Source organism: Uloborus diversus, chromosome 5, assembly GCF_026930045.1.
Source record: "Uloborus diversus isolate 005 chromosome 5, Udiv.v.3.1, whole genome shotgun sequence".
Lineage (NCBI taxonomy): Eukaryota > Metazoa > Arthropoda > Arachnida > Araneae > Uloboridae > Uloborus > Uloborus diversus.
In genome coordinates, this window is record NC_072735.1 from 152,246,471 (window position 1) to 152,255,189 (window position 8,719).

Here is an 8,719-nt window from a genome sequence, read left to right on the forward strand (position 1 = left end):
GAAAAAAATTCGTTCAGCACCAAAAACGCGACGACAGTACATGGAAAGACTTTGTTTTTGAGCTTCGAAACTATCTAAATGAATGGATTGACAGTCTAGAGGTTAAGGATTTTGAAAATTTAAAAGACCTTATGATTACGGATCAAATGAAAAAAAGAGCCCCATCGGAAGCAAAAGAACACTTCCTTGATGACTGGTCAACAATAAAAAGCTCATCGAAGTTAGCAGACATGCTTGATAACTACGATGAAGTGAGGAAAGTCAAAAATCCTAATTCGGAAAAAAAGAAGGACAGGAATAACTTGTCTGAAAATACGGAGCTAATAAAGAACGAAAGCAATAAATCCCAAAATAGATCCCTTTCCGATAGAGTAAACAGCAGTTTTGAGAAGCGAAGACCCCTGCGGTGCTTTGGGTGTAGCAGCGAGACACATTTGTGGCCGACTTGTCCTAAGAATAAAAAGAATAGTGGATTCCCCGTGGCGTAAGAGGTAGTCAATTGCGTGAAAACTCTCGCTGGAGAAGAGCTATTAGCTCCATTCATTACTGAGGGAACTGTGAATTCTTTTCCCATTCGTATTCTTCGGGACAGTGGTAGCTCTATTGATTTGGTTTGCAAAAAATATGTAAACCATAGCGATTTTACCCGGGAGAATGTTTGGTTACAAACCCCTTTAGATAAAAAGAAAGTTTGTTTACCCCTTGCCAGTGTTTACTTAGAAGGTAAATTTGGAAAAGTGAAAACTAAGGCGGCAGTCATAAGTGACGAATTAGATCAAGGGAGATATTTATTAGGAAATAGAACTGCGCTTTTGTTAGGTGACAGCTTCGAAAATTATTGCTCGAACGGAGATGCTTTAGATGCTGTAACAACGCGTGTTCAGGCTCGCGAAAAACAAAGTTTAGAAGGAAAAAATCCTTCTAAGAAGTGTAAGGTTTCTTTGGACAATACTCCAACTTTTCCCGCAATGCCTTTGGAAAACGTAGAAATTCCAGAAGTCGACATAAATGCGCCAGAATTTTCGTTAGCCAGGATAAGTCCTGAGGAATTCAAGTCAGCGCAGATAGAGTGCCCCACTCTTAAGCCCCTCTTTGAGTTAACGGGGAAAAATACGGGTCTAAAGGAAAAGGACTATTATTGTCTTGAAAATGGAATACTGTTTAGGTTTCAGGAGGATCACATGGGTAACACTAGAAAATTAGCGGTTGTCCCGGAAAGTTTGAGAAGTAAAATACTTACTCTTTGTCAGGAGGGTACCTCTGCACATGAGGGAATGACAAAGTCTAGGGAAAATTTGAGTCAATATTTTTTCTGGCCTGGTTGCCATAAGCAACTGGAGAAGTTTATCCAAGCTAGACATGAATGTCAGATAGCTGAGAAGTCAACTGATAAGAAGGAAGTCCCTTCGAAATTAGTTTCAATTATTTGAGAGGTATTTTTTGGAATCAATTTTGATGCAAGGCAATGGCGCCGATTTCTTTATTTTTGTTCTTACCTTTTGGGGAGCAAAAAGAAAAAAAGAAAGAAAATTCGACTTAAAGAGTTACACTAGCATGGAAAACTTTGATGACAGTCATAAAATAATGTTCTACTTACTAAAGTTTCAATGTAGTTGCAAAATTTTTAAAATTTTGGTTTTGTGTATGTACAAGTTTTACTTAATGTATTAAGTATATCATTTGTGATTGATTCTGTTCATCAAATGATAAATGATTGATTAATGATTTTTCAGGGTTTTTTCAAGTGTAAATTGGTTGAAAATTTTTAGTGTCATTACTAAAAATCTGAAAATGTGTTAACTGTGCACTTTTAAAGCAACTGCACTGGTCACGTTATTATGCTATACATCTTAGATGTTTTGAAATTTAAATTTTAACTAAAATTTTGAAATTTTAAATGTGTTAAGTCCAGATAAGCTGTTTTTTTTTTGTATCACAACCAACTTAGGAAAGAAATACTTGATGTTTTGATATGAATTTGCATTAGGTATTATAGTTTAATTTGTTAATGGATTTGAAAGTTCTAAAGGGGGGAGGAGTTGTGGCATAGTACGCTTTCTGTCAATGGATGCCACTGTTTCCCACACTTTTTACTCATTCCCACGCTTTGAAGCCAGCTGCATCGAATTCTTTCAAATCCATAAAATACTATGTTCCGCCCCCAAGCTGATCTTTGGTCGTTTTGGCTCAAGTTTAACATTCCGTTCCCAGGATGGCCACCTGCATCCATGGACCAGCTGCATCCTTGGGAAAGGAGTGAGAGAATCCCCGTTTGTTTTCCAAGAAAAGGGGAGATGAATTTAGCGGGGGCTGGGGCGCAGCTGACTTGGAAACGAGGAGAACGATCAAAAACTTTGGAGAGATCAGTCATGTTTTTCTGACTCTCCAGAAATCTATCTAACCACGAATCAATTGTGTACTTCTGAATCTTGTAAATAGCTGTGTAAATAAACAATGTTAAGTTTACCCCTGGTAACTTCTTGCTTTACCACTCAGCAGGCCACACGTACTACCAAAACGCCACAAGAGGAAGAAAATTTTTTGGGTATTGCTAGAAATGAAAAAGTGTCGAACAAGAGTAGTAATTTTAACAATTGTGATTTAGGAAATTTCAGTGTGTTAAGTAAAAGCAATTTCGGCTTGCTTCAAGTTTACTATACCAATGCTTGCAGTATTAGGAACAAGATGGAAGAATTGAAAAGCATAACTATAGATGAGAAGTTTGATGTTATTGGAATTACTGAGACATGGGCTACTGAATTTGATGTAGATTTATTACATATTGCTGGGTATAATTTGTTTAGACAAGATAGAGCAGGCAAAAGAGGTGGTGGGGTTTTGTTTTATGCTAGTGAAAAGTTCATTTGCAACGAATTGGTCATAAATGACTAAACCTACTGATATTGATATGGTTTGGCTGGAGTTGATGAGCAATAAAAGCAAAATATTTCGCTTTGGAAACATTTACAGGCCACCTAATTCAAGCCTGGGAAGATGAACAGATGTTTTGTATTGTTTGTGACATGTCCAGTAAGGGATCCGTCATCATAATTGGGGATTTCAATTTTCCGGGAATTGATTGGAATAATTTTTATCCTAGTAATGGCAGAGAAGAGGAACTTTTAAAAGTAATTGGCGACTGTTTCTTAGATCAAGCTGTAACTCAGGGGGCTCAATAGGAGGCGATTTCGGATCTAGTTTTCTGAAACGTAGGAAGTGCTGTTCAAGGGTTGTGTCTAGGGGATCATGTTGGAGATAGTGATCATAACAGCATTAGGTTCTGGATTGAATTTGAAGTGTACAAAGTTGAAAATTTTATGCTTGTGCCCAATTTGAGAAACACTGATTTTGTTGCACTTAGGCAGAGCTTGAATGATGTTTTTTCGTCAGGATTGGAAAATAGCGACGTAGATCAGCAGTAGGCGGAATTTAAGGAAAAACTGGCGAAAACGGTTGAGGATTATGTTCCATTTAGGAGAAAAGGTATTAGTACTAAAATTTGGCCTATGTGGTTCTCCAGGGAGATTAAAGAAGCTCTAAATCATAAGCAAGCGGCCTTTCGTCAGTTTAAGGAAACTGGTCAGAGTGCAGATAGGCTCCAGTATTGTAAGGCCAGACGAAAATTTAAGTATTTGGTACAGATTTGGGAAAGGGAATTGAAGCAAAGGCTAGCAGATAACATTGATGGAAATCCTAAAAGATCTTTTGCTTACGCTAATTCTGGGAAAGCTTGAAATAGTCAAATTGGGCAATTGGTTGATGAGCATGGAAATTTAATCCAAAAAGATAGGGATATTGCAAATGTTCTAAATAACTTTTTTTCCAGTGTGTTTAACGATAACTGTATCTCAACAGTTGACACTAGCAAGACACAAGCTATTATGCAGCTTGAGGATTTTGTTTTCCAAGGAGGAGTTTTTATTTCATTTGAAAAAGATTAAAGCAACTAAAGCTCCGGGACCAGATAATATCTATCCAAAAATTTTAGTTGAATGTGCAGAGGAATTAGTGGATGTTATTTTGAATATTTTCAATGCTTCTTATAACTCGGGGGCGGTGCCAGAGGACTGGAAGCTGACTAACATAACGCCACTCTTAAAGAAGGGGTCTAAAGGTATTGCTGGGAATTATAGACCTGTAAGTTTGACTTCAGTGGTTTGTAAGATTTTCGAAACTTTGATCAAAATGATTATTATGAATTCCTTAGAGACTAATAGTCTGTTGACTAGTTTGCAGTATGGGTTTAGGAAAGGTAAATCGTGTGCTACTAATTTATTACACTTCTATGACAAAGTTACCATGGCTTTGCATAATAAGAAGCCTGCAGATGCTGTTTACATTGATTTTCAGAAAGCTTTTGACAAGGTACCGCATGTTGCTCTACTTAGCAAATTAGCTGATATAGGAATAGGAGGAAAAACTTTACTTTGGGTTCGAAATTGGCTGACTGGAAGGAAACAAAAAGTAGCTGTGAGGGGAAATCATTCTAAATGGAGTGATGTTTTAAGCGGGGTTCCTGCGTGTTCAGTTTTACTATTCTACACTTTAACGCAAAACCTTACTCGAATTTATGCATTCGTCAGGTCTCTTCTGACTTTATCAAAACAGGGGTGATAGTAAGAAGAAAGTAACGAGCAAGCAAAAATCAAATGCATCGGGAAGTGTGCTTCCTTAAACCATCACCCCTTTTCAATTGGAACCATTCGCAGCTGCTTGTCGCGGAGTTCGAGAACAGACAGCAGGGCTTCTCTTGTTAATTATTTTTATGAATGACATCAATGAAAATATTTCTGGAAGCATGAATTATTTTGTTGATTATGTAAAAGTTATGTGGATTGCAGAAAATGAAGAATAGGTAAGGATATACTTCAAGAGGATTTAGATTATATTACTAAGTGGGCGGATAAGTGGGGTATGGCAGTTAACACTAGAAAGACGGAGGCAGCCATTTTGACCGCAAAGGATTTTCAAACACTCATATTTAATTTTCAAACTTTTTCCTTTATTGACTTTTCCTAACTATTTATTAAGATCCTGCAAAAGTAAATTTTATTTCTTAAGGCTCATTATTACAGTCGCCATAAATGTTTATACCTTGAAAGACTGACGGCGGTCATTTTGACCGCTCATCAAACTGTCATTTATGCTTCTGGTTTTGTTCACTTTTCTCTTATCAGATATGTGCACTATGGATTTTTTTTTTAGTTGTCAGTGAGTTACATGTTTTTGTAATTAGTGGGTTTGAGTAGCATCTGCATGTCAGGTACAGTTTATTGAACCGTTAGGAAAATGCGAAACACCTGTTGGTCACGCGCTTCTTTTTTTTCTGCTGTTATAGCAGGGGACAAAGTTGAGAAATGTGACTTTGAAAAGCATATGACAGGATACTGAAATTCTTTTGGTTTCGAAAATGGGTTGATTTAGAACAGGTGGATTCTAAAAATTTGTGCTGGAATTATTTTGTGCACCAAAACGTGTGTTTTGCTTGAAACATAGGCGTTTGTTTCCTTCGATGTTCTTAAAAGGTTCAGTCTCATAATTCTCTTCATGATGTCGCGAAGGACCGTTTTGGAAAACAAAATTTATCAGAAAATGAATTTTTTTAATCGTTGCAGGGATTTGATGGTGGTTTGGATGAACAGTCTGAGTTATCTGAAGAGGAATACCTTCCTAGCGATGAAAATAATATACTTTCATCCGTCATTTGCGAACCTAGAACTGTACGGAACTTGGAATTCCACTAAAAGATTCTGATAAAAATGATAAAGTTTCTACCTCAGGGAAAAAACGGAAACAATGTCAAATGAAAGAATGTAGAAATAAAACTACGAACATTTGTTCTGATTGCAAAAAGACAGTTTGTGGCTCATGTCCAGGCAAAGTGATACAGATGATTATTTTTTAAACATTGTAAAAAAAAAGAGTAATGTAAGTATATTAAAATATTTATGCATTTAAGAAATAAATCACATGAATAGTTGAAAATACTTATTAGAGATTATACATGCTTAGAAAATGACCTCTATTTTGTACAAATTTAATCTTCCACAAAATCAGTTACTTACTGTATGTGTGCTTTTCACTCTTGATAGAACATACGATTAAATTTTTAAATGAATTTATGACGCATCAAATCAAATCTTTTCTATGATGAAAAAACCCGAAAATGAAAAATTTTCAATGTTTTAAGTATAGCGGTCAAAATGACCGCTGCTAGTCTTTTTAGGTATACGGAAAACATCGTCCTTCTAGTTTTAATGTAGGGAAATGTCAAGTGCTACACTTAGGTCATGGAAATAAGCGTACGAGTTATCGTTTACAGGATTCAATCATTAGTCAAGCAGAAAATGTTATTGATCTGGGTATCTTAATAAATCAGAAGTTTAGTCAACAGTGCAGCATTGCAAGTAACAAAGCCAACAGAATGTTAGGGTTTATTAATAGATCTATTTCAAACAAATCTAAAAATAACTCACCTGCTCCAAAACAAAATTAGCCTCTTTGTGGTTTCTTTTCTTTATCTACATTGAGTTCCTAAAATGGAAAAAATACATAAGGTAAGTGCACCTATATTGGATACTACACCAGAAGCAGGTAATGTGTTTGAAAAATAAAGATATTTAGCTACAGTTTGCCCACAGAGCATATGGAATTGACAAACGTCCAGTTAAGACAAGTCAATCTGAATGAGGGGGAAAAGTAAAAAATTGATGCGTGTGTTCCATTCCTTTGAATGTGACTCTTCTTAATTAAGAGGATAACATACTTCTGCAAAAGCTGATATCTCCCTGAAAAATAATGTATGATATTATTTCAATTATTAAAATTAATTAATCTGGGACCGAATAAAAACTTCGAGACAAAGGAATATTCCAGTTATAAGGCTTTGAGTGATGAAGAGACGACTGTAATTTACATTGAGTATATACCCCCCCCCCCAAACCCAGCCGTATGTGGGGTTTGGTCTTTGGGGGACCAGGCCCGTCCTTATACCGGTCCCAAGCCCGGGTAAATGGGGAAAGTTTTGCGATGGTATAGCATCCACGCATGTAAAACTACCACTCTTTACTTACACTTGAGCAGATCTGTATCTGCCCAGTGGCTATCGAGTGGAACAGTGAGTAGGCAATGGGCGCCACCGGAGTCAGGTCTGTACCTGGGTCCACGGTGTCTAAAGTCGTAAGTGGTTGGATTTCGTTCCCGTAAGGGTTTAAGGGCCCCCGGCAGAAAGGTCAGTACTCTGGAAGCCCACGATGGCATAGCAGAGCGGGGTTCCCTTTTGTGTACCCCCCCCCCCCCACAAATAAATAGGTCATCAAAGAAGTCCTTTCATAAAACTTCAAAGTGACGAACTTGCTTGTGAGACAGTTTAGGCTCCTGATTATAACTAGCAGAACTTCAGCAGCAATTCTTTGCTGCTAAGCTTTCATTGTAGACAGTTTTTTTTCCTTTTCGCATGTAGCAAAGTGCATTTTGATTTAATTACCTACATAATAATTAAACACTTCACAACTGCATTTTACTATTTTACATAATAAATTCTGCGTTATGCAACTGTGCGTTATCGTTCTTATTTTTTGGAATTAAAACAGTAATAAGTTCCCCCAAAATAATGGATTTTATCTTAACAAATTCCAATTTTTGTGGGGGTCTGACTCTCAATTACTGAGGAAGTCCAGACCCCTCATATCCCCCCCCTGCCACCACACCCACGGGCGTATAATAAACTAATGAAATTTTGGAAGATTGCTGTAGTTTGGCATTTTTTATAAACCACACACATCCCATAAATTTGAAAAACTTTTTGAAACAATTTTCAACGAAGTCCGATTAATGTTATTTACATCAATTAACAGTTTTATGTATAAAAATTCTCATCCACTGCCAAAACTTTTATGGTCCTTAAAGGATTAATCATTTTTTTACTAGTTAAATTTCCTCAGCAATTAATGTTTTTATATGACATACATACCTATTTTTGGGACAGATTCATTGTAAATTGTTACTCTTTAACAAACACTCCAAAGTTTAAACCTTAAAACTTTTTCATTCTAACTCAAGGCATTGTTTGTACTCTTTAAAAACTGGATTTTCATCAACCTGCATCAGAAGAGCATATGAAATTTAACGTGGGATATTAAATCGCCTTCTTCACTTACACTAAATATAAAAAGGTAACAATCACGTCTTATTGGTATTTATATACACCAACGTTAAGTTTTATAACTACATAAACAAACAGATGAATGACACACAATCATAAAAAAAAAAAGAACTCCTAACACTTAACAAATTAGAAATAAAATTTGTCCATATTTGTGGCTAAATCTAAAAGATGTGTTTGAGCAAAAGCCTATTTCACCATAAAAATATACAATCCTGCACATTTGTGTCTTATGAATCTATTTAGAAGCACCACAATCATTTTATTCATGCTATTTTTAATAAAAACATACCCAATGAAATACAGTAGTAATAGTAGTTTTCAAAATAAATTAAGATTTTTCAAGAATGACATAAAAATATATTTATTCCTTATTTGGGGAGGCTGGCATAGCTTACCAAAAACGTAAGCATCACAAGACACAATGAACTTTTGCAGTAATATTTTTAAAAATATTGAACATTTTACATCTTCGATCACATTCATATCTTAAAACGCAAATTTCTGATCGGTGTCTGCCATGTTATGAATCTCATGACGTCATCATAATTCCAC

The 8,719-nt window shown here is 36.0% G+C and overlaps 1 protein-coding gene across 1 annotated transcript in view; it reads right to left on the reverse strand.

Annotated features, from left to right (window-relative positions):
- The window catches only part of LOC129222011 (ralBP1-associated Eps domain-containing protein 1-like), a 49,465-nt gene extending 40,783 nt beyond the window's left edge, over positions 1 to 8,682 (reverse strand). Inside the window, exons 1-2 of the mRNA XM_054856429.1 lie at positions 8,563 to 8,682; positions 6,477 to 6,534 (exon numbers count right to left, since the gene is read on the reverse strand). The gene's annotated coding sequence lies outside the window, so the exon portion shown is untranslated. The remainder of the gene's footprint in view (positions 1 to 6,476; positions 6,535 to 8,562) is intronic.
- Between the last annotated feature and the right edge of the window lie 37 nt (positions 8,683 to 8,719).